The 27,344-nt window shown below is 39.8% G+C and overlaps 1 long non-coding RNA gene across 1 annotated transcript; it reads right to left on the reverse strand.

Moving 5' to 3' along the window:
- On the reverse strand, positions 1-27,344 carry LOC131472843 (uncharacterized). Its single transcript, XR_009242136.1, has 3 exons — positions 27,225-27,344; positions 26,517-26,683; positions 1-61 (listed from the first exon to the last, which is right to left on the reverse strand). It is a non-coding gene; the product is annotated as an uncharacterized LOC131472843 (long non-coding RNA).

Here is a 27,344-nt window from a genome sequence, read left to right on the forward strand (position 1 = left end):
ATGTGAACCCTGCGCTCTGTTGTGACAGCCGCGCCGCGCACGTTGAATCCACCAAACCCACCTGTGAATGTGCTACTGTTAATAAACACGTCAAAAAAAACAAAAAAGAAAACGTGTTGCCTCTGAGTGTCGTGCACCACCACCCTTTCCCCAAAAAACAACAAAAAATGACATCTTTTTAAGTTTGTATATAAACACAATTTATACAAGGATACAGTCAGGAGTTCTGGAGCGACTGCCGAGCAGAGGAGTGATGTCAAAACTGTTGTTATGACACTTGTTTTTAAACAGACTTAATGTGCAAATTCATTTTGACATGGAGGTCCGAGGATTTTGTAACATTTTCGCCCTCTTTTTTTTTCCTTTTTCTTTTAATAAGGCTCTCTTTGTTTAGGTCATTCTTTCTTTGCTGTTGGCTCTATAACTGAGCAATTTTTTTATTTTTTTTGCATTGCCCTTGTTCAAAAACGTTGTGTACTTTAACCTGATTATATACAATAAAAAATCCATTGCACAGAAAACATAAGGATAGAGAAACATTCGCTGTATAAAATGCTGACAAAATCTCTTTAAAGGGCCACTTTACCCCAAAAAAATACAGTTGGTTTTTCGACTAATTTCCAGAGAGGTGATGATCAGACAGTGGATCTGAGATAGAATAGTGGATAGTGGATTGGAAAAAAATAAATAAAATTGACAAAAAGTTGATGTCAAAGTCACTTCTTTCAAAGCAAAATAAAAACCCTACACTGCTCTTTACTGTGTTTCTGTCAAGCTTTATGAGTATAAGATCTGAAAAAAATAGAAATAATAATAAAAAAAAACTGGTCAAATTTGGTCATTCTTCATTCATTAAAACCAGCAAGTTAGTTACTAATTAGGTGAAAAGTCCACCTTCCAAATGTCCGCGTAAAAAAAAACATTGTTTTGGGACGTTACCCAGCACTGACAGTAAAACATTCCACTAAAAAGCTGAAAAGAGAGATTATAGCTCTACAATGTAAGTTGCTGTTGACCAGAGAAAACATGTCACGTCGTTTCACATCAGCAGTGTGTTTCAGAGCGCTGGGTATCAGCACCGAGCACCTGCAGGTGCCCTATATCTCCTCCCCGAGCTGCTGCCTGTGGCTCCCTCCGCCTGTCAGCTCAGCGTTTCTCATTAGATTTCCCACTCTTATGAATCCCAAGTATTTTTTCAAGTGCATAGTGTGTGGACCGATGCGACGCATTCAAGTGTCAAGACGGCACAAATCTCATCTCGTCCACGGTGACTCACGTATAAGGAAAAGTTTGGTGTCCTAGCAACAGCCAATAATGCTGTCTTTGATCGGGCGGTGAGCGTCGCGTGCTGGGAGTCGACAGGGCCTCTTCTCTGTAATGTGATGAGAAAGTGTTTATGGGCAATCAGCTCGTGTTTTAATCATTTTTACTGGCTAGCGGTAAACCGGAGGAATAATGGCTTTTCTTGTTTGAAATGAGAGCTCAAGTGCGAGTAATCCACTCTCACCAAAACGGCTGAATTTTACATGAGCGGCGGGAAAATAGACCCAATCAGGTATTCGAGCTGGCTGGTGATTCCGAAATTAAACCGTCTGACTGTCCTTTCACCCTGGAGAGTCACATTTGTGGATGGATATCATTGCGTGTCATGCATGTGATTGCACCTTGATTGCCAGTGTTCAGTGTGAGGAAGATTTTATGGGAAAAAAAAACCTTTTTTTTGGGAGCCAAACACAGTTTATATGCTGAATTCATATACTGTATATATATATATATTTTTTTAATTCTTTATTTTCGGACTGCATCAACTGCAATACACAGACGTTTATTTCCAAACCACATAAAACAAAATAGAAAGAAAATATTAAACAAAACCAAATATACAACCAACAATAATCATAAACATACCCATAAAATAAACCAATAAAATAAATAATACTAAGGGAAGAAAATAGCAGGAAAACAGGGCATTACACCATATCACGACAAAATCTGGATGCAAAAGTATGTAAGGCCTTACATACTGAACCCACTTGGACCATAACTTTCTTAAGACTGAGTGAAAAAGTTATCCCCATTTACTATATTTATCCATTGCTGAATTGTGAGAGGTTCAGGGAGCAACCAATGTCGTGTGAGTGCTTTTTCACAAGCAAGTATCGAAATGTGAAACATGTCTCGCTTGAAAATCAGAATGACCAAAGAAGAGTGAGAAACTGAAAAGGCAAATCAGTGTCAAAGATGTCTCTTAATACTTATACTACGAATCTCTGTCCAAAAGGACCTAATCACCTCACAGTCCCACACGTGGCACTTAATTTATGACGAGGCAATAACTTGGACAGGGAAAAGCCGTAAAGAAGCATGTGCATGCTAGACAGCATGTCACAATGAGGGGAAAGCAAGCACGCGTTTATTATAAAGTCAATATGAACTCTGAATTGTCTGCAGTTTTTCTGCTAAAGCTGTAACTCGTCTTTGTCTGCACTTAAGCCCTGAAGTTGCTCGAGTATTCCCTCTAACATCTAAATGAAACTCAAGGCTAATAATAATAATAATAATAATTAATTAAAGATCATAAAAAAAAGAAGTGTGAGTATACCAATGAAATCCACGCCCGTCACCCCCGTGTTCCGCAGGGATTCACTGCGAAAGAGCCATTACAATCCAGCTGGGTTTGGTAAACGTGCTCTGTGGATTTCACACTAAATTGAGTTTCAGCTCTTACGTCTCACCATCCGTCTGAGCAGCCAGGGTGCAATATTGCCCAGTGAGTACTTATATGTATATATATATATATATTATTGAGTTTTATCTTTAACTTGAGCATTTCCATAGAAATTGAAAACTGGCTTTTAATGATATTTCCTCTCAGTTTGTACATGTTGGTTGCCTGTGTGCATAATTTGGTCGAAGCTGGGTAATTCCTGAAAACTCACAAATGCATGTTTGTATTTAAAGTTTCAGCTCTCTGTATTTGCCGTCTATAACGCCGAACACACTCGACCTCTCCTGAGAAAACGAAAGTGTACGTGAGTCAGACATTTCTTGAGACGGTGCGCAAGGATCTTGTAGAGAGCGCGCTGTGTCTCCTAATAACGTGGCTTGTTACAGACCCTTGGATGTCAAGTGTGAAGCAAAAGAAAACTCTCCAGAGTGGTCAATCATGCAATGCAGGGAAAGCAGGAAACCACAAGTGAGTGAGTATGTACAGTATATCTTTGATATAAAAGGTATACTTTGGATTTTTATTTGAGGCAGCCCCATGGCCAAGTGGAAAGGGAACTTAAGGGTTGTTGGTTTGAGTCCCTACCAGATCAAGGGCTGGGGTTCCCAATCCCCATTGCTCATCATTAATTGGACACTCTATATTGATTCCAGCCACACGGGGGCCACATTCAGTGTAAGATCCCTCTGCCAAACAAATCAAATATATGGATGGACCACTGTGGATACCCCTAGAGAGTAAAAAAGGAAAAAAATTAATGGGATTTGTATTTGTAACTTAACCCTAACCCTAATTCAAAATCAAACTTTGTCCCCTGTGTGTACTATTAATGTGTCATTATTATTCTGAACTTTTATGTGAAACTGACTCTTATATGGGTGTATTTGTGTGTCCTAACTTAACTTGCATCTCGTCTCAAGCAAATCTTTTGGTTACACAAATACCATCAGTGCACGGAAAGAAGACAGAAAAGACTCCACACACACACACACACACACATTAAAAACGTCACTTGAACTGAATTCAGTTACCAAATAGATTACATTCATTCCAACTAAAGTACAAGGAAGTTTGTTTGAGATGAATGTCAGAGAATCTCAAAGGGCAACACTAACAGAAATCAACTGGGGGAAAGACATGCACTACTTCTTTTCAACTGCATTATGTTCAAATATTGAGTTAATAACTCAACTCCACTCTCAGTGGAACCAGTACTTTGAAAAACAAAAGACAAGGTTGCGTAAAAACAAACAAACAAACAACTAAATCAGCTTGTTGTTCTCCAGTTCTATCAAAGCGAATTATTCAAGTCTTTAACATGAAAGCTCGCTCTTCTATCGCCGGCGTTCACATACCCCGCTCTCAGCGGACCGAACATTCCAGCACTTTGCTCTTCAGATCTGACACGTTGAGGAAGAACAGCTGTTCTGCTGGTGAGCTGTGTGAAACCGCAGAGCAGTAATTTGTCACCCAGTGTGACCTCATCATTGGTATCGCTTGTAATTGGGCTTATCGTATAATTGGGCAAAATGCAAATCCAATCAACTTTGCTTTGCACATTTGCCATTCGATGTTCGCCAAGTCTAAATAAAGAGCAGGGAAGTTTGTTTGGCATCGTGTGTTGGATAAAATTCATTACAGTTCCTGAAACATATAAAATGACTCAGAGTGAATAGATTAGCGGAACATATTTACTCTTCTACATCATCCAGACGGAAAAATACATCTGGACACAACATGTTTATATAACCGCACGTATTTTTATGCGCTAAACTTAATGTATGTGCCAAAGCGCAGCGACCATATTAGTCGAGGAGAGCAGATTCTCTTTTATGCACATGCATCTTTGTTACCACTATAACTCTTTCATTTACATATCAGTAATGGTAAGCAGTAAGGAGCAGTATCACGGAAAGATGCAAATGATACAGACACATACAGTGATATTGTAAAATTAGCAGTAAGGAAAAAAAAAGAAGACGCCCTGTTTCATAGAACATTGAATTTAAAATTAATTCGGGCCCTTAAGCACTGTGACAAACTGTGTATAATATGCTGACGCTACGGAACACAGAACACGGGGATATAAAAGAAATCGGAGAGCATTTCCAGATGGAACTTTTCACGAAGGCTTTTTAAAGATAAGTCTTTGACGAGGACAGACAGACTCTGATGCAGCCATGGCATTTTGTCCACAAGTGGACTCACAATGAGGTGAATTTGACCCGACAATCTGAGAACGAGCAAACAAACGCTCCAACAGCAAGAAAGAAAGGAAGAAAGGAAGAAAGAAAATCAACCCTGGGAGATTTCTTTCCTTTATGGGATGATGCTACAACTGAACGATTCCTCTCGCCTATTATTGTGCGAGATGTGTTCATTCCTGACAGTCAGGGCAAATCAGATTATAGCTTCGCTGTATTGGAGAACTGTGTGTAGAACAAAAGATATCGGTAAACTCATTTTCTGGAGCTCTACTTATTGTAGCATTACACGGACAGTGCACACACATTTTCTATATATACAGTATATATATATATATATATAAATGTTCTTACATGCCAACATACATCATTTGTTTTCCAATTTCTCCGTTTGCAGTACAGTGTCATAATGTAGCACAATATAATAGTTATAATAGTACAATAATGGCAAGGCATAACGTACGGTTTTGGAGTTCAAAGCCCTGTGTTTGGCTCCCTATGGAGTTTTTGGATTGGCTCAAATTAGGATTATAAGTATTTGCATTGCTGTAAAAGAAAATCAGAAACTCAGGTTTGTACATCTACATAAAGGATTTTTCTACTCATTACAAAGGAAACAAAAGGCAAAACGCCTTCATCTTTCATCTCCAAGGCAGGTCATGATGATTTTGAAGATGGGGTCACAGAGTAGGTTCTTCCACAAACCCTCATGGGTTTATTAGTAAGGTTTTATCAGTACAGCAGACAACAATGGAGAATAATTCACCATGGTCTCTGTGTAGGCAAACCAAAGCAGGCACTTGTGTTTTCCACAAACCTAACACTCGTAGTTCTGGGTACAAATGTAAATAGCAGGCAACAGGGTTGCACTGTTTAGACTCTGTACATTTCATCTTATATATGGGACATATTTGAACAAAAAAAATGAACCTGTAATGTGATAGAAAATTGTCATCTGCCAAAAAAATGTGTTATTAACCACCTTATCAAATTTGAATGATGAAAATAGTTGCCAGGTGTTTTAAAAAATGTGGTTTTGAAATCATGTAAAATTCAGCAAAAATATCTACCGTACTGTACCAAACCGAACCAAACCGCTCCACTTGGTTTCCATTGGAGGAGTTCTCTCCTCTTCTGACCTACATACTTTAGTGGGGACCAAAGTCTTAAATGCACTAGTATCAAACCGCTTGTTCAACAAACGTGGAGAAGCAACATATTCACCGCCGAAGCAAACGCTCTGGTGCGTCACTGAGCCATATTTTAGACATGCCAAAAAAAATCTTGAACAGGACAAAAAAACTTTAACTTTTGTTGTGAGCCATTATTTCCTAACACACGGTATATCACGTGTGAAGAGGGAGAATGATTTCAGTGACTGCAGGATGAAGTGTCCATATCTATCATGTCAGCAGACTCAGTTTCAGGATCAATGTGTCAATTGATCCCTCGTGTGCGGTTCCATGACCTTGCATTGCATCACGAGACCTCCATCCACGTCACTGTCACCTAATCAGTCTGAACGCAACTCATGGACGTGCGATACAGTGTGTTTGTGTTTGTTCATCAGAGCGGGTGACCTGGTTCTCATGTGCTCCAGCTCTGATCAGAAGACACCTTTGAACGTGGTTATTTTGACATCTGCACGCATTCAGTCGCTGCTGAGTCTGACACAGGGACTGAAGTGAACATGTAAAATCCAACACGTGAAGGCCACAAGCCCAGAACCCCATCGTGCTTTGGGACAACTGCGCTTGACCCACTTCTTCTAACTGTTCCCAAATTCTTCCAAAGCAGTTACAAGAATCACTACCACAGTGAAACTGAATTAACAATCTAATCTTACAAATGATTGCCTCTGGATTACAGACAAATCCCTCTCTCATTTAGAAAGCCCAATGCCCTGTTTCTATTTAAATATTAGTATAAGAACAGAGGAGAATCTGACACAGCGGCGATCTTTACCTGAACATAATGTTCTGTGCATGACTTACAACCAATGCAGCTGCTGTGTTTTTGCTTTTCCCTGCAGCTGAAGCTCAAATCATTCAGTAGAGAGAGAGAGCGAGAGAAAGGGACTGTCAGGAGTGGACTGGCAATGTTGTCTATATAATGCAGACCTTCAGAGAAATCAATGCTGGTTACTTACGTGTGATGGAGAAGCTTTTAGTGGCACAGAAAAAACCTGCACAGCACAGTGGCTTGTGCGGCGTAGAGGTGAGTTTATTAGCGCAGGCGACGCGTCTTACTCTTAAGAAAATACGTGAAATATAATAACACCATGTGTCTGCACACAGAAATACCATATTTCGTCCGCGGCAGTGAATTTAAAAGGGGAAAGCTCGACATTCTGGGAAATGCCCTTGTTGTCTGTGCTGGGAGTGCAACGAGAAAATCATTGCCACTTTGGTTTGTATGATACGTCGATGAAGCCAACCTTGCCGCTCTGCATGGAGACTTGAAAAAGACACAAACAACTCGTCTGGCTCTGTCCAATGACCATGTTTGTGTTTTTTTTTTTTTCGGCCACATACAGTACTTTGTTGTTGTTTTTTTGTAAAGTACTGAGATAACATATACTGCACTACAATATGAACATAAAGAGGCCATAATATTGATGGCCTGGAATGATAGTGGTCATGATGTGATCATCAGATGCACTTTGGAGGTGAAAGCTTCCTGAGAATAACAACAATGAATCTCGGAGCGTCTAACTTCAGACACATTTAAAGCACAAATAAATAGAAACAACATATGCTACTTCCATTTGAGGATCACCTGAAAGAGGTGGAGACCTGAACTATCTCAGCTGAGAGAAAACAACTACACTTGATGAGAGCTGGATTCTTTGGTGAGACTTAAAGACCCACAATATGAATACCTTGCACGTTTGGACAGAGCACCCGGTCCGTTTTCAAGTAGTTGCCAAAGGTTTCAAATATCAAGAATAAACCTGCTTACCAGGGCCAGAAGTTAACTTTTTTTGGCCACCAGCCACTGTGGCAGGTGGTTTTTGATTTTGCTATTTTTTTCTTTTACCAGCCAAATGTTTTTGTGCCTTAAATAAAGGTGAACAAGTTATTGAACAGAATACAAATGAAACTGGTGTGGAGTTATTAACCAACTTGGCTTAGTTGATAGAAAATAACAGAAATAGAAACAATCATCTCGCTGATGGTGTCGTTTATTTAACTGAGCACTGAGTGATTCGTTTCTCATTGTTTTCCAGTCGCGAACCTCGCCATCCGCGCCAACTGACCACGTTGTCTTTTACTTTTCTTTCATTCATTCTTCACCCCGGGAATATGTCGCCATATTTTGGGCTTAAAAATGGTCGGATTGTCACAAGTTAAAAAAAAACAACCCACACACGTAGCGGATATGTCGACAACACAACAGCTGCTTCGTACTCACTGACAGTTTCACCTGCCAATCGTAAAATTCGCCCGCATTTGGCTTGTGGTCGGGTGTTAATTTCATGCCCTGCTGCTTACATTTAGACAAACCTAGCAGCGTCCCCATCCCCTTCTGATACGTAATAATCATGTGCCAATTAGTTGTCAATCAAACAGTGGTGCTGCCGTCAGCTGGATGACCGAGTGGTGTTGTCAGTGACCACGACAACTGCCGACAAATACCAGTAAATACTATTTTTGTTACGTTTATTGCAAGATTGGGTTGTGTTGTGGCAATACGATCTCATTCAGTTTGGATTAAAATAAGATATGAGAATAAATGTTAGAGTCATTTAGTCAAAGTAGCTCTCGTAGGTTGGAGAGGCCTGCAAGTCATCCCTGCAATAAATGATAAATATTCATGAACTTATAGAGTAAATAAAACTGCTAAAACAAGTCGATTAAAAAAAAAATTGCTTTGTCAGTGGTTGCTTTACCCTGTGGTGTGTTTTTTTTTTTTGCATGAATGGTGAAGATTGATGAAATGAAAATATTGAGCTGCGTACCAGAAATGACACTGAAATTTGCAGTGGAGTTTATGGAAATCGAGTTTTAAATTGCTGCCAGATATAAAGAAGACAAATTTGACCTAGTGGTGAATACCAATTAAACTCGTCAAAAACCTGTTTGACCAGAGGGAACCACATCATCACACCAAAAAACAACTTAACACATAAAACTTTTTGAATAACTTTGGGAAGATATTGTTATTGCCAAGAAAATTCACAAAAAGCACCCAAAACTAATAAAGATGTATGACTCGGTTCTGCAATACCCTCCACAGTCTCCACCTTTAGCTTCAACTCAAGATATACATCTTTAAAAATAGGTCATGAAAATGTAGCTTTTTCATCAGAGCCTGGGTTTCATATTGAAACATTAATCAAACTTGACAATTGTTTCATTGTTTGGGGGCAATTTTAAGACAACAATTAAAAAAACACACCACGTCAGCAGGATTGTAATAAGAAGGGATGTTTGAAATAAAAATCTTTGTCACGATTTGCTTACTCGTGTAATTCCGGAGAAAGAGTAATCCATTATTGGTGTTTAGAAAAATGCAGAATGTCACTAGTTTTCACTAAGGAGCTTATATCTTCTATCTGTGATGATGTATTTAAAGTATTATTTAAATTTCACTGGATTGGATTCAATCACAAACTAATGACGCAGTTTGTCATTTCAGACGGTGAACACTTTCAGGTCCTTAGTCAGTTTTTATTGATATGGATTATTTTCATAGTGCCTATTCCTATATTTGCTGCCCACTGTTTCATTTCACGCCCCAGGTCTACACCGGGCTGGTTTCAGTGGAGATTTGTCAAAGCTGACCTCAGAAGAGCAACATTTCAGCGCCTCAGGCTTTTACACACAAAACGCAGCCCTGCAGACGGCATCAGCACAGCGATGAGACATTAGTCCCATTTATTACCCATCCTGACCAAAATTGTTTTTTGTCCTTCATGGTGAGGGTCTGGCACACAATTTCCAATTACCACAGCCACTGTGTTGACCCCCAAGGGCATGGGCAAAGATGAGAAAAGATGTAGATGTGAGGAAGCTCCTTTCGGTTCAATCAATATGCTTTTTATAGACCGTGCTCGTCTGTCGGGAGGAACGTAAAGTGTGTTAACCCTCAGCAAACATGACACTGACATGCACTGATACGCAGTTACTGTACTTAAGTAGAATTTTGACATGTCCGTACTTCGTTATTTATATTATTTATATTTCTGACAATTTTTACTCCATTACATTTCCTAAATAAAATGTGTACTTTTACTCCGATACTACAAAATAAAAGTTGAGTTGGTGACGCAATGCCTGTTTGTTGTCGCTAGTTGTTTTTAGCGGCACCAGCGGTTAGCCGCTCAGCTGTTATGCTTTTATTGTATAAGAAGCCACAATAAACGCATATTCAAAATTGTAATTGCTCACTTTGTTGAAATACTTTTACTGCATACTTAAGTGCATTTTATATCCGAAAATTACTTTTGATACATAAGTACAGTAAATGTCAGGTACTTTTACTTAACTAATATTCTAAAAGGTGACTTTAACTTCTACCAAAATCATATTCTGGTAAGATACCTGTATTTTTGCTCAAGTATCGCTTTCAAGTACTTTATACAAGACTGACTATATGTTTGCAGGTTTCCATTTTTGTGTCTTCAATTCCCTGTTGGATTCTTCCAACCTAATTCAACCGTGATATATTGGTCTATGACACACACAAGAGCCTATTAATGCACCACAAGTTTCCTGCCGAGGATGAAATCTGGTGCAGGTGATATAAGCACCTCTCTCTAATTGGCGTCCCACTGGCTATTATAGATGCCTTTTGATTGGGTGATGGAGCGTTGCCTGACTAATTGCCTGGAAGGTAGAGCTTTCAACTTGGTGAGCCAGACAAAGGGCCTCGAGTGAATCCACGTTAAACGCTTCTGTGCCGGGATGACAGGAAAAAGATTTGTGGGGCTGCAGAAATATCAAACTCTCGCTGAATTCAACAGTATCCCACTGTGTTTCAACTGACAGCTGAGATTTGGCACAGCCTTGTTCTTTGTGTATGAAAAAAAGAAGAAGTTTCCAGCACAAAAGGAAATATATATATATATATATATGTATGTTTGTTTATATGAGAACCACTTTCTTGAAGTTCGTAATGGAAGGACAAAATATTGATTTGGCAATGTATCACAGTCCTGAGATGGTTATCAATACACCAGCTCCAAATATTGATTAATTTGAAACATACATGGTCTCCTTAAGAGATTTGTTTCACTAATTTGACCCGGCAGTGTCACGACATCATGGTTCCTTGTGGTGGCATTAATCACAGCTAATCAATAGCCAGAGAAGATGACAGTGGGATAATGGTGGATAGTGTTGAAAAGATATAAAAACGTTTAACTCTTATTTAGATTAGATATAAAAAGCTTGTTTTTGACTCGTTTGCAATTAGGAGATTTAGGAGATTATTATTAATTAGGAGAGAATTGTACACAATGGAGTCACTGAGTGTAGACCTGTGGTGTTTCTGCCCTGCCAATTCAATGAAATAGTTATTTATTGTTACTATAGATTTGTTTTTTCAAAATAATGAAAAAATCCAGTCAGGTTTTTTTTTCATTATTTTGACATTATTGTCATTATTTTGAGTTTTGGGGGTTTTCAAAATAATGAATTATGATGACATATTTCGATCACTCCCTGTGTTCTGGTCTTCCTCAACACCACCGCTGGATAAGGGAGGCCATCGAGATCCAGAACCGGGCCCCGGGCGCCGAGACACATCAACCGAAATGTGGGATGTTATATCCTATCACACACCCAGAATGCTGTCTGATTGAAAGAAGCTTAATGCTCAAATGCTGTTGATGACTTACAAACACTTTGTGCAACAAACTTACTACACCCGCAAATGCCTTATTAGATAATAGAGGTAAGTGGTTTGTGTTTTTCTATCAGATTCTCAGTAAAAGAACAAAACAAAGGAAAACAATAAAAGGGTCATCCTACAGCAAGATGGTGAATAATGACAGTAAATGGCAAAATTTACTTTGTTGACCTTTTAGCTGTTGCGAGCGCTTGTGTTTATCTGCACTCACACATATAATTATTTTTATTTTATAAAAGCCTGCTTATGTAAGGAACCTGCTTGTGCACTCTCACTGACTGATGTGTTGTGAGGAAACATGTCTGCAATAGAGCTGGCAGATGCTCTTAAATATGCATTAAATGTGATCATTAATCCAACACCCAAAAGATAACAAATGACATTAGATAAGCCACAGAGGAGACCTAAAATCCAGCAAAGCCAGTAAATAACACCTCTGGTATGGAGAGGATAAAATAGCTCCTTTAATTGTCACTTTAAATAAGATGTGTGATGAATTAGTGAAACCATTACGAATGCTTTATGAGTTCAGTCAAGAGCCAATAAATATTTTCACTCTTAAGACCCATGACATGTAAATTGAGTCCGTATCGAGTCGTCTGTTTTCTTAGTCATGCCCATAAATTTAGTGAGGCGAAAAAACGGGTGAAAGCACTTATTAAAAACTGAAGTCAAGTGAACATAATTGCAGCACCTTCCTTCATGTCTGTTAAAGGATTTTTCCTCAGATCATCTGACTACCCACTTACTGTGTTGCCTCTCAGTGCCATGTTTTGGAGTCTGCTGTGTTCTGACTGGAAAAGTGTCAAAGATAAGGACACTTGGAAATGACATCACGATTAAATTTGCTTGATTTTTACATTTGCTGCTTTATGCAGTGTACCTTTACATTTTGTAGATTGAAGACTGTCAGTGTATAATTTGTGTCACTGAAACCCCTGTTTTCTGTCCTACTTAAACTGAATACACGGCTTTTCCTCGGGATTAGTTTACAAAGTAACAAATGCACCTGGTTTCAGTCGCTGTGATAACCTGCAATTAGAGCTAACCAGAGCAGGCTCATTAGGGGTCTCAGGAAAATATGAAAATAATTATATGAAGAAATTGAAACAAACGACCAGGTGGTAATGAAGTGGTTCAGAGGCCATTCCACTAAATTTGCTGCTTTATTTTCATGTAGTAAGAGAAAGCTTTGGGATATTCAGCATTTTATTTCAGTTGGACATGATAAGAACACATGCTTAGCGTGTCCTTCTACACTGGTGTTTATGATATTTTTGAGCACGAAATGAGCATAACAAGTCTTGGATATTATAATTATGCAATATGTGAAAGGCAAAATTTACTGAACAATAAAGGGCTAAGGATAGAGCCTTGGGGGACACCACAGGTCTGGGGGAATGTTGGTATAAAATGATCAAGTTAGAAGCAGGGCTCAGTTTCTTCAGAAGAGGGTGCACTATTACAAATCGTCTGCACATGGACTGTGTTACTGATAAGCATTTTTAAAATGTGATATTGACATTATTTGTGTTTAATATTACTGGACAGAGGAACGTTTGATGTATCACAGTGATTCGGTTGTTTTCTCTGCAAACCTGTGTATTGTACACTAACCCATAACAACCTGTCTCTGCGGACATTTGGAAGGTTATAGATCTGCCCTAATGGTTGACAGTTACCAAATCCAATAGCACGTAAGACGCTGCTAAACGACCGTGTCTTGACTATAGGTCTCATTTGTAAATAGAGATTTTAATCTTGCGATGTAATTTAGGAAAGAGGAAAACATTTAGAGATATGTACAAATGTGCGTCTTAGATCACAGAGGAGGAGGTTTAAAACACTTTAAAGGTCATGATATAATTATACGGCACTGTACAAAAGTCGATTAGGTGAACTGGACACTCTAAATTGATTTGGTTGTTTGTCCTGTGATGGACTGGCTAACAGCTAAACAGTCCAGGGTGTATGTCGCCTTTCGCCCTATGCTGAGATTGGTGCCAGTGACCGCGCGCAACCCTCATGTGGAGAATAAAGTGTTAGAAGATGAGTGAGTGTACAAAAGTCAGAGGCCACATTAGGATTTGTTGTTTTAGTAACGCTAGAATGACCATACAGTATATTAACCCATCCAGATTTTTCAGGAAACAACAAACCAACAATGATTAAAAACTCTTTTCGACAGGTTTAAGTGTAAGCACAACCCTGACTCTCTTAAACCTGGAGTAAAACCCTAATTCATGTTACTGGTAAATCCTGTGTTTGTCCTACTGTTTCATGTTGTTTATTAAAGACATGCTTGAGCAAAACATACACATAATTTATGCTTTTAAACTCGAAAAAATGTCTACTATTTCAGACCAACTTTCAGTCTCATAATTCCAATCCAAAATCCAAACTGTGATCACAGAATCTGACAGATGTAAAAATTACATAGCTGGTAGTGACACAGAACTGTATATAAAAATATGTTTTTGGCACAAATATGTCCTTACAAGACTGTTTTGAGATTGTTTTTGATCATGTGCACTCTGCTGCTTTCTTCTGTATATACACACATAGAAAGCCACGAGTGTTTTGCATCTCTATTCCAAAGATGACACAGTAGATGCCTCTGATTCTGCACGTATTACATCTTGTTCTGCCGATATTTTTCTCTCTAGCTTACCCTCTATGTGCTGCAGGCAGCTACACAGCGCTGCAAGTCCTCCCATCAGAGTTGAATGGCCTCTGATTTAGGATGAAGTCTGAGAAGAGGTGTGAAGTAAATGAATTTCATACATGAGTAAGCCTGAAAACTCAGTTCTGAATGAGCAGTCGCTCTGATTGAGGTTGACATGCAGGTAACTGCTCTGCTAATACCGCACAGCATTAAGAAAGAAAAAAAAAATGCACATGGCAGTGTTACGCTCACCCATACACGTCTGAATTCACTGAACAGGGATGCTCATGAGTTGAGACATTGTGATTTCATTTTCACCCTTTAGCGATTACCTGTGGTCGGCCTGATTGCTGTGAGCTATTTAACTCAGTTACTCCTCACCATAACCCTGGAACTTACAAGCCTCACTCTAATAAACACCATATTTTTCACCCAGACAGCTGGTCAATGTTGGCGCTGATTGTATTTTTTTTTTCTTTCTTCTGCTGGAATTGAGCTATCAGTTGCAGTGGTGATGAAGCGTGAGCTGTTTGATATAAACTAGTGAAAGTGACAGAGAGATCATTGCTGGTTCTTACCTTGGTCAATCTTGCAGGTCATAAATAATCTGAAGGGCATCCTTTCTGCTCACCGGCTAATGGGAGTTAGATGTCTGGTCCACAGGAGGGGATCTGCCACAATCTCTAGACACTGCGTCACTTTTGGTGCAGGAAATTGAATGCATTATTCTGGTATTAAGTTTTTTTTTTTTTTATGTATTTAAGGCACATAGGTCTCCTGGGTTTGAATCTAGCAAAAGCCCACTAGAAGCTTTCACTTCACCACAATTGCTCCCCTCTGTCACCTTGAGTGGAACAATACAAGATTATTGACTGTCTATTTCAAGTTCAGACATGAAATGAGGCCAACTCTTTCCACTTTTGCTGGCGTCGCAGTGGATTAAAGTAAATGCTGTCACATTGGGGACAAACTGTAATTAAAGCACATTAAGTCCAGATTCTGTATGATATGGAAATGCTGTGGTCCTGTTGTGATATGAACAGCTCAAATCCACTATGTTGAACTGTAAATGACATAAATGTGAATAAATGTGGCCAGATTTATATCAAGCATAAATTAAGCTTGAGCAGTTACTTTTTTGTACAAAAAAAGCTGCATACTAGGTTATTAACAGAAAAGCGACAAGTCGTGTGCGGAGTCTCTCTCTGTGTGTGTGCGCTGGTGAACACAATGCAATCTCTCTGATTTAATTGAGAGGTTGAGTACTGGGGGGAGCACACCTCTGGGTGCGGATGTAGCCCAGACTTGAGCCAGGTGGCAGAGATCTTAATCACTTTCTGTTGTGCACTTAAAATTACCTGAAAATTCAAGGTATTAGCCTATGTTTTATTTTGTTTAAATGTCTTTGAAAAGGAACGTTCATTATTTAAATTAAGTACACTTTACTATAATATTGACTGTTCATGTTACACAGAACTTTAATAAAAGTTGCTTATTGTTTACAGCTGTGTCAGTGTGATGACGACTTGTTTACTCGACTTTGACTGAAAAAATGAGAAGTCATTAATGCCCTAGTGCGTACTGTACATTATTGACTAAATAGCAAGAAGTTAGTTCATGCAGGAAACACTTGTCATTCACCTCAGCTGTAATCACAGCCAGTCTCTCACCAAGGCAGTACATTTCAATAATATTCCCCCAAGTCTAACAGGCTTGAAAGTTCGTCAATGTCTTTCTTGGGCTCAGTTTTGTGCTTCCTGTGTGACTCGGCAACACTGCTCGGCCGGTCCAGGGAGCATCTCTAATGGTGGAGCCACCAGTGCCAAATGTAACCGCAGTCCATTTGTCTCAACAAATGATTTAATTATTATGAGAGAAATATTACTACAGCCAACAAGTCAGTCCAAGGAAACCTCTCACCCTGACTCAAGTGTGCTAAATGTCACACGTAAGACAAACTATATATCTTACGTGTGATCTGTACTGTAATTAATTTTAACATGCTGCTACATAACCAGTGATTAAGTATTCTTATTAGCCATACTCAGTCACACAGGTGTCACAACACGCCATGAACCAATAGCAATGATAACAGGGCGGGTTTTCCCATAGATGCAACAAAAATAGAATTCATTCTGATCTGACATTAGTAAAGGAAGCTACAGAAGTATTTTTAATTAAATATATGAATAACAGCCAAATTAAGCAAGGCGTGAGTGTGAAATAATTCCCCATTTACGAAAATAAATAAAATATGCAGGCATCCTTAATGAATGGATGAAGGAATGAGTGATTTTGGGCAGCATTAATCCATATGAACTTTTATTTACGTCCCTCATGACCCGACAAAAATGAGCAACAGTAAATGTTTGCTTTGAAGAAATCGTTTTGTGTAGAAAAAGAGCACACAAAGCTGAGCGTAGTGATGTTCAATGCAAAGCTCCGAGGTTTATTGACCAGAAAACAGCAAACACAGGGGTCAAACTCGGCCGGCTTCAGCCATGACCTCCAGCAAATGGAGTTGAAAGGCCTGGTAAAGGTTGTTTCTGACTAAGGAGTGTATACATTCTCCATGAGTTGGAGTAGTATAATCCGTCTGTCTGTGAAGATTCTTAGTCATCCTCTCGTCTTCAACCCAACTCAACCATGTCCAGTGGTCTACAGCTAACCACAGAAGAATCAGTGAGGAACTCCGAATATTGGCGTTCAATGATGCAGAACTTATCTTGGCGAATGTATTCATCTGTTCGTGTTAGTTGCACTGTCAAAGCGTTTAAACACGATCAGGATTCAGGACATTAACATGATCTTTCTCATACCAAGAGACAGAGTTAAGGCTCATCATCTACTGAGGTATCTGAATTTCATATTAGTGCAATCTTCATTTCAGTCAACACGACTCAGATAGGCAGAAAATCTCAGAGGGAGCTTGTGAAATGACAATGAGGCTTTTAAATATGCAGCAAGAAATCTGGATTATCGTGGGGAAGGATTCGACCTGATTTACTCCCTCTGTGCTGGAGGGGTGTCAGAGGCTGCTGCTGCTGCTGCTAGTGAGAGATTGGCACATCACACAGTCTGTCACCTGCCCCGAAAGGGGGGTACATGTGAGGCTGTCATGACTGAGGCCTTATCCACACGGAAACGGAACAAAACGTTAACAATCTTTGGGAAAAGCCTCCCGTAAACACAAAAGCATCGTTACAGGAAATGTCTCCATCCACGATGAACCCTCCCAAAACGAGTCAAAATGCTGTAGTACGTATGCCAAGCCTGTAGGTGGCACTGTAACGCCGCTACACCAAAAACAGAGAAGAAGACATTGCACACATATCACCGAAACAGAGATTGAATGAACCAAGAGAAATAAAAAAAAAAAAAACGACCAAACACCAATGTTGCCAACTATTAAGCGATTTTCAGCTTTTTTTTCAATAAAGCAAACTACTGACAAATATAGTGACATTTAGCTGTATTTACTGCCGGTGGAGAGAGTCGGTCTGACTGTAGACACAAAGAGAGAGAGCTAGAGAAACACTGTGCCCACACAGACAACACAGAGTGACTGACAATGAGCCGTAGATGTGCAGTGCACCTGACCGGGTGTGGAACAATCACCAGTCTGTTAATTCAAGTAAAAATAGTGTCTTTGAGAATGGGTTTTGTTGTTTTCTCCTCCCCTTTCCTCACAATTCAGTTTCACTGCCTTCACAATCTTCACTCCTTCACTCCACTTTCTTCTGTCTGAACTCAGGACGGGGTCTAGTGATTATGGTTGACTTTGGTAACCTTTCATTGAAAGCAGTTGGTCAACACTGCCAAAAAAATACTGTTTCAGGTCACCCAAAAAGCCTTCCCATGAGGATGAAACGTCAATAAACAAAACCCCCAATGCAGATTCTCCTACACTTGTATCCGTGGGGACAAGTCCTAACACTACACACTGAGTGTTCTCCCCTCTCTGTGTAAACACTGTGGCACCTGATTCCAGCTGGGAGCACATTAGACACAGCTGAGTGTCCCCGAGGGCCGTGGCCCAGCATGCCAACATGCACCCTGCAGAGGAAGAGAAACACAAAGACAGGATCCCTGGAAAGAGAAGAGATCAAGGTTTTGGGTTGTGTTTGCGCCGCATACTTCAAGCTGACAGCCTCATTACTGATGCTTCAGTTACTGTGTTTAGCAGTAAGCAGGATACTGTAATATTTAAGCTTCTCTGTGAATCTGGTCATGGTTTGATAATCTATGAGCCTGTCAGATTTTGCTCTTTGCATTTTATACTGCAAGGATTATTATTAATACACTCCTTTTTGGTAGTTCTTCAGTTCAGCTGGTGGAAGTACACAAAGTTTTAATCAATTGTTGTCTGTACATGGAAACAACTTGACTGCGCGCTGGTATCGATCCCAGCTGACATAGGGCGAAAGGCGGGGTACACTCTGGACAGGTCACCAGTCCATCACAGGGCCACAGATACAAACCATCCACTCTCACACTGACGGTCAATTTAGAGTGTCCAGTTTGCCTAATCCCCAAATCTGCACGTTTCTGGACTTTGGGGGAAAACTGGAGAATCAGCATAAGTTAGTATTGCTTAAATACTGTGAGTGTTTATGTCATAAATACCCTCCTCCAAATTATAGGCCCATGTATGCAGATTCAATACCTACAGGCCTTTTGTTTTGCTGCACAGACGTTTGGAAAGGACCAGGGGTTTTTAATAACATGAACAATGGCTCCGTTCTGTTCAGCCAAGCCTGGTTATTAGTTTCATGATTTACACCAGTGAATCCCTGCTGTGATATTTCAAAACTGTATTATGTCGAAAAAGACCTGTTGTGCCAGTGATTGGACAATCATCATTTTGGAGAATAGTTCATTAGTCACTTGCTCTATGGCTTAATTTGCCTCCCTTTATGCCATTTTTTTCTATGTTTTGCCCCCTAAAAATTACAGTACCACACATCAAAACTGTTTCCCATACTGCATTGCAGTCTGTAACAGTAGACAAACAACAAGGCTGATTGCAAGGAAAGGAGAATTGTTTGTTGTTATCCAAGTGCACCGACATCCTTGGACTTATCATACTATTCCTCAACACTGACAATTGGGGCTGTTTGTTTTCTTCCAGGAAGAGGGTTCATGTGACACTAGCATGATGAGTCAGTGAAGGGGACATTGTGACAATATGAACCAATGATGTGGTTCATATGCGTCATCACTTCCAATGGCCTCCATTATGGCTTGTCCGTACTCAAACGTAGCCTCAGTGTTTTCCAACTTCTCTGTTTATTGGGCTCTAAAATGCCGGGGTTGAGTCGATGACGGGCATATCCGGAGCAGGATTTATGTGTTTTTAAACTAAATTAGCACAGCATGGATGAAGCATAAGAGGTGCTTTCCACGTCTGTCTGTTTCCTACTTCCTCTATATTCTTAACATTATCTCAGCAATAAACTGGTCTGGCCCTGTGATCGATAAACTGCTATTCAGAGCAGGAAGAGGAAAGACCTCAGCTCCGTCCACAGGCTTGGGCCGGTAACATGTGCTGATGCTCCTGGGCTGTGCTATCAATTTCTTTTACAACCACATCCATTCCCCTCACTGCTGGAGGTTCCAAGTCCTCAGCTTGACCTGCTGTTTCGGTGCAGCATGGGTTAACAGTGGTGCAAACTCAGACTTTCGGCACTGAAAGCTGGGTGTCTCTTGGCTTTCTTGCAATAATGTAATACTTAATAATGCAACAGGCCACGGGTTTCAGATACTACTTGCTTAACAGGGTAGAAGCCAGTAAAAGTCAGGTATGTGCCAGCGGTTATCATGCTCAGAATAATGAGGAAGCTGCCTGGATTTGCATATTTGTAGGATTATCCAAAGAAATCCCTCAGCTCCATCCTCAGAGATGTTGCCAATATAATATGGTAAGCGAAATGAAAATGAAAATGAGCAGCACCCTCTTTTTAATCCATTGAAAAATATTCTCCCCTGCTGTGATTTGTAATATGCAGTTGTTCCCCCTTTCTCACTGTAATAAATAGCAGTGTAGTGTGACATGCTCCCCGTGGCAGTAATTAGGAGCTGGTTGAGAGAGTGGAACACTGTTACATTGGGTATTGTGGTGCAAAAGTCTTAGGCCACCGTTAGATTTGTTGTTTAGCGATGCACTAATGACCATACAGTATAATTACATTTCAACCGCGTTATTGGAACGTGTCCAGAAAATACAGCAAACATGTATGCAGTTTTGAAATGACAATTTTCTTTTTCTGAAAAACTGCTTCTCCAGGTTGAGAAGTGTCAACTATTTTTGTGTGACCTACACTTTTCATGTTGAAAATGATCCGCTGTGAATAAACTCGTACATATGAGAGTCCTGGGATCACGGTCAAGGCTGCGGTGCTGCTCAGTTGAGGACACGGCAGTCCTGGACTGACGATGAGCGACGTGTTTGCTGAAAGGACCTGGTCGATTGATGATCGCCGTGCTGTCGTTTGTTTTGGCACAGCATCGAGATGTGCTCTGAGAGGATATGGCTTTTGCCTTCTGGTCTTACGTCGGCCCATTTTGTGCTTTTACTCACAATCACCTTGTCCATACGAATATGTAATTAACATTACATATGCTGAGATTGGCACAGCACCCCTTGCGACCCTCCTGTGCAGGATAAAGCGGTAGAAAATGGATGGATGGATGCTTCAGTTACACTGTGTCAGGGTCATTTTCTTTGTCCCAAATAAGCCAACAAAAATCTAACATCTGTGTGCTGTGTCTAAAGTATAAATCAAGTTCTAAAAGAGTATTGCCGGAGTTCCATTAGAGGCCCTTTGCTCGTCTCACCTCGGCAGAGACGAGCAAAGGCCCTCTCTCCGCTGACAACTTCTCAGATGCTGCTGTCCTCAGAGGACGTCATCAAGTACATGAGTTGATGTGATCGCCTCTCAGGCCGGTGTAACCAGAATGCATTTCCACTGTGATTCAGCCGAAACCACTGCAGTGCTATCTTTCCTAATTTCCCCCGTGCCAGTAAGGAGCTACACTGCGAATGATGCCAGCCATGCCAAGCAGTGTCCTTAACATCCTTTCGTCCTTTTCATGAAACCATTTTTCTTCATACATATATGTATATATAATTTTTCCATCTTTCCAGAGTTTTTTCGTAAACGTTATCCCTGATGCAATTTTGCATTTCATCACCTCACTTCACATTGCCTTTTTGACCGTGTGTTCTGGCGTTAGCTGCAAATGTTGGGCGCTCAGTCTTCCATCGTGACCTGTGCTCATTACAGTGGAGCCACGTCAATAAGCGAATATTTCAACCGCCGTGCTCACGTACTCTGCTGATGTATGTACTAATCACCTTTGTCCTGATGTGGAAACTATTGAAAATCGGTAATGTATTCATTAACTTAATTGTATACAGGGACCAATTTATTCATCCATGAGTATGATCAATAATCATCTAATCATCTTTTCCCTTGTTCCTTGAATTGCATCATGGCTTGACTTTAATATTATATGTCTTTATCGAATACGCACAAGAGCGTGGTGTTAAATAAGAATGTTAAGTTTGGCAAAACTTTAGTGGGAATCATACATTTGTTGTTCTTACATTTGAAGGAAAATTCAAAGATGTTAGTTCTTAAGTTGGGCTTTTACTTAGTAATATATAGAGACAATGGCTTTGAAATGAATGCATAGACACATGTTAGTCAGTTATCCCCCGCAACTGGCTTTTTATACATAACTAAAACCCTAAGAAAGAGGAAGAGGAGGAGAGCACGTCATCCACAGGAAGTGTGGTGATGTCCACTCTGTGGAGTGGCACCAGTTTGTCTCACCACTCATCCTTTACAGCCCATTACAGCAGTGAATACAGACCACCACAAGCTGCAGTGCCAGAAAGATCTGACGTCAAACCTAAAATGATAAAGTGATATATGATGGTTCTCCCCATGTGTGCATGGGTTTTCTCCGTGTTCTCTGGTTTCCTCCAACAGTCGAAAAACATGCACGTTTGGTGATGGACACTCTAAATTGAACATAGGTGTGAGTGTGAGAGTGGATGTCGTTGTGATGGACTGGCAACCTGTCCAGGGTGTACCCCGCTTTTCGCCCTATGTCAGCTGGGATTGACATCATGTGGAGGATAAAGTGGTAGAAGATGGATGGGTTCCCTGTTTAAGATTTTTAAGACTGACAACTGATCCCTGAGGGGAGAAAAACTGAATAATAATGAAACAAAAAATATTCTATTTTTTTATTCAATTATTTGCATTTTTTTCTGTTGAAATTGTACCCTTTTCATCTCTGGTCTTATATTAACTCTCGCACATGATCATTACAGAGTCAATTTACACAAATTTAGAAGACTAAGAATCAAATTTGACTTGCTTATTCTTATCAACCACTCCATATGCTTGCATTAAAAAATGGGAAGCCTGTAGAATTCACACCTGCTTTCTCACCTGTTCTTTCGTACCACACACACACACACACACACACACAGAGACACACAGAATGTGACAAATGTGTGACTGGAGCCTTGGATCTACCACCATAGCAATTGTTCTCAGGCTTAGATTCTGTTCTGGATCGCTTCCAGCAAAGTAGCTACTGTGTTGCTCTGTATTGTATTGTACCGTACTCTGTCGCGGCTGTTTACCCACGATGAGTTAACGCTGTGATGTTGTCCTTCATAAGGCTGTCGACATGTGTACACACTGTCCGTGGCAGGCATACATCAGTGAAATATTTTTACCCTGGAACAATGCAGCATAGATCCAAGTAGGCCATTAATCTGCAATAAACCGTGGCTGGGCATCAAGACATATGAGTTTCATTGTTTTGGCTGATGTTCCCTTTGGTTTCCTGCTGTCCTTGCTGTGAGTTACTGACAGCTGAGTGAGTGGTTATTGAGTTGCTAAAGGTTCATTAGTGCCAGTCAGTTTAGAAAATGTAGCCTTACTGACCTTTATAAGTCTGATGAGGTTTGTGGTCTTGTTGCTTTTCACCATGAGGGAATTTTTACGGAATGTATTTTGTAAATTTCAAATGATTGTATTCCTAGTTGTGATGGTTAAGGTTAGGGTAAGGGGCTACTAAATTCATTATGTCTGAGTGTCCTCTCTAAGATTGCTTAAACTAAAGATACCAAAACTTTAAAGACCTGATTTTAGGGTTAGGGTTAGATTGGGTTTAGGGCCTGTACAATTTGTTCTTTTTCCTAGAGGTGGCAAGAACAACCACAAAGTGAGTTCTGGCCATGACATTTCATAATTCACAAGAAACCAATCACACAATAGTTATCGGACACCACACATAAAAAAAAGTTCTGTGCGAGAACTGTCAAACCAGGGATAGTATGTGTTCTTGTGGAGGATGTACAGGGTAAGGGTTAGGCACTTAGTTGTGACGGTGATGTGAAAACCAAATATAACATTCAGAGCCCTCCACAACTTAGCTCACTTACACACCTTCCCACATTCCCCTTCGCTCCTCTCCGCACCACCTGTCCACAATGGGACTAAGGTCATTGCGCCATTCTGCCCTCCACCTCTGGAATACACTCCCACAACACATCCGAACAATATCATCACTATCTATCTTCAAATCCCAACTTGTATTCATTTTTAAACTCCACCTACTGTGCAGACTGTTTTATTTCATTTTAACTTTTACCTTGAATTTTTATATCTTAACTTCTGTGTGTTTGATGTTTGTGTTCTTATTTAACATGTAAAGCGACCTTGGGTGTCTGAAAGGCACTTACATATAAAAAACATTATTATTATTGTTATTAATTAGTATCATTATTATTATTATTATTGTTATGATTCTTATTAATAATAAGGTAACGGTAAGGTCCTCACTAAGAGACAAAACCAAGTTTGTGTGTATGTGTGTGTGCCTCATGTGCAGCCTGGCCAGTCATTCTCCTCATTACCAAGTTATTTGTCGAGTTTTTTGTTTAGTAATTGGTTGCTTATTTTAATCTCGTTAAACTTGGGACCTTTGCAAATTATAAAACATCACATTCACAGCAGCTTATTCATTTCATGCAGTAATATAAACTGCATATATTATACATACTGACCTAATCATATATTCCTGGTCATTTTCACACACTTTCCCTCTATCTTACCTATTTCTGCAAAATTACAAAATCACCATTTGAAAGCAACGTTCAGGGAAGGTGTGAGTCAACAATTAGTGTGATCAAGGTGTGTTTGATGGTGTTGTTGTAGTGGGACTGTTTCTAAAAAGCCCCCTTGCTGCCTCCTCATTTCCCATCCTGACTCACTGATGCTTCCACTGTGGCGAAGAAGACGAGGAGGCCTCTCTGTAATGAGCGGGGTGCAGCGAGAGGTTACAGGAGTGCACGATGCGATGTCATTACTGCCGTTACACCACTGGTGAACAGGCTTTGATCGTTTGGATGTCAGTCCCTGGGCAGCCAGCAGGGCTTTAGTGGTTCCTCTGCAGGGGGTCAATATGGCTTGTCGTTCACAACAAACTAATTCAGAATTGATGAGTGAGCTCCCATGTCAGATATCCACTAGCAGAAAATTGAAAGTGACACAAAGTCCTATGAAACAAATGATCTCACAAAATTAATTAAGAAACGCTTAATTTAGGAGACAATGGGAAGTACCTTGTGAAAACAAATTTAAACCATATTCACAGTGCGCATCCTGCATATTTTATGGATATTAATTTAAAACATGACAAAAATGTGCTCTGAGTGACACTCATAATACCACCTTTCCAAAAGGAAATCAATTATTTTCACAGTTCTAATTTGTCAAAGTGACGTTCGGAGGCATTATAATTATTTTAAAATTGTCAGCTCTAAGTTAAGTTAGGTCTTAAGCTCCAGATGGTTCAGTGACTCCTGTAACTTTCAGAAACAACAATGAATCCCACATACGGGGTACATGACTGGCCAGCTGTGCAGACCTAAGGCAGTAACTGTGGTTGTTTCAGGTTGTTTTCTCTTTTTAAACACAAGCATATCATCAACTAAAGAGTTGAAATGCAACATCAACAGTAAGTGATCGTCTTGACCCCATTTATAGTTAGCTTGTTACAATGTGCTTATCCATGGGGTCGACTGGAATGACAGACATTCTCAGTCGAAACACAAGCCTGACCGAGGGCTTTACCATTCCAAACCGTACTATACTATACCAAACCGGACTGTACCATGATGGAAACACAGCATTAGATGCTTATCAACCTTAATAAGTCTTATGAGCATGTATTAACTACCATGTATAAGACCTTCTTAGATGCTTATCATCCAAGCATAAAACTGAAAAATATTATCAGAATCTGTCAAAGATATATCTTATAAGATATAAGTATTGTTCAGTAATCTTCCAGAGTCCAGATATTGACGCCCCAAAATTTTATTGACTGACTTATATAGACAGACACACTGATTGAAGACGGACATTCTTGCAAGACAGCAGGATGTCCGTCTGGAAGTGCTTCACCTTGAGTGAATTTCTGAGGAGCCAATCATCCATCAGCTGTTAAAGAAGCGAGAAAGAAACAAAGAGATCTGGGGAATTGGATGGTCTGTCTTCTTGAATGTCATCTGGGAACAACTAGGCCTACACTAGATCTCTTGAGCCCATTCCTCAGCCTATTAGAAACACTTCACGATATATTACTTCTCTCTCATAATAATGCACACATATTGAAGCACAGACACATCTTGTACTAACCCTTAAGGATTGAGAAATTAAGAAACTTTTTAGTGTGTGTGAAATTGAAATGGCCTCTAAAATTGAACGATGAATTATAACTATCTATTATGATTTTATTCCTTTATGACATCAGTTTTAATCAATCTATTTGTCACACATGAAATTTGCACCATTTCAGCAACTTTACACAAAAGCACATAGAGACCACACTGTATGTAAGGCGTAAAAAACACACACACACAAACACAGATTAAAAATGGATGACCCAAGAATTCATTACTTTCATTTTGTAAAAGTTACCTGCACTTGAGTGAAACGTGACCAGCTTTGTGTCTCTGTGGGCAAACACTGACCTGTGTCTCTCCAGTAAGCGAGGGCCAGCTGCAGCTTTGTGATGCATTTACAGAGGCAGCAGTTAAAGAGACAGCGTGGGGGGGGTCTCGCTTGACTGATTGCAGTATGGAGTCCAAGTCAAATGGTTCCCAGATGCATTTTGTCTTATATTTTGGTGCGATGAAAACTGTAAACAAACAATTTGATTAAAAAAAAAAACATTATTGGTACCATCATCTTCTTGACCGCTTCTTCAAGCACAACATTTTGTAGATTAAAAATCACAAAGATCACAAATCAAGATTTAAACAGTAATGAAAAACTGGATATTGTACTGTTCTCTTTAAGTGTTTTACTCCCACGTGTCAACCTAAACAAACAGCCAGCCAAACTCCTGTTCAAGAGCCAGGGAGTGATTGTCCTTGCTTCTTTAACGACTTCTCCAACAACAATTAAGTCAGAATGACAACATTGAATTGGAGTGAAACTAGTAAAAGAAAGACAGAAAACGTCTTTGTAAATGACTGTACGAACAGCAGTTAAGTTATTAGCTGTATTAAATGTGACATCAACAGCATTAGCTCAACAGGCTGGGAAACATTAGCAGGAAAGTGTATGATAGCTTGTCATGCTAACATTGTACAGCTACTTTCATACAAAATCCGTAAAATATCCTCAAAACTCATAAACACAATTTCATTAACATATGCAGGATGTGTGACACTTACAGTCATTGCTTTCTGAGGGATACACACTAGGGAGTAATCTGAAGCTATCATGAGAGGATATACACATTCTGTCGCGGTATTCTCAACGTTTACGTTCACACTCCCCACTTCCGGTGGTTA

This window comes from Solea solea, chromosome 14, assembly GCF_958295425.1.
Source record: "Solea solea chromosome 14, fSolSol10.1, whole genome shotgun sequence".
Lineage (NCBI taxonomy): Eukaryota > Metazoa > Chordata > Actinopteri > Pleuronectiformes > Soleidae > Solea > Solea solea.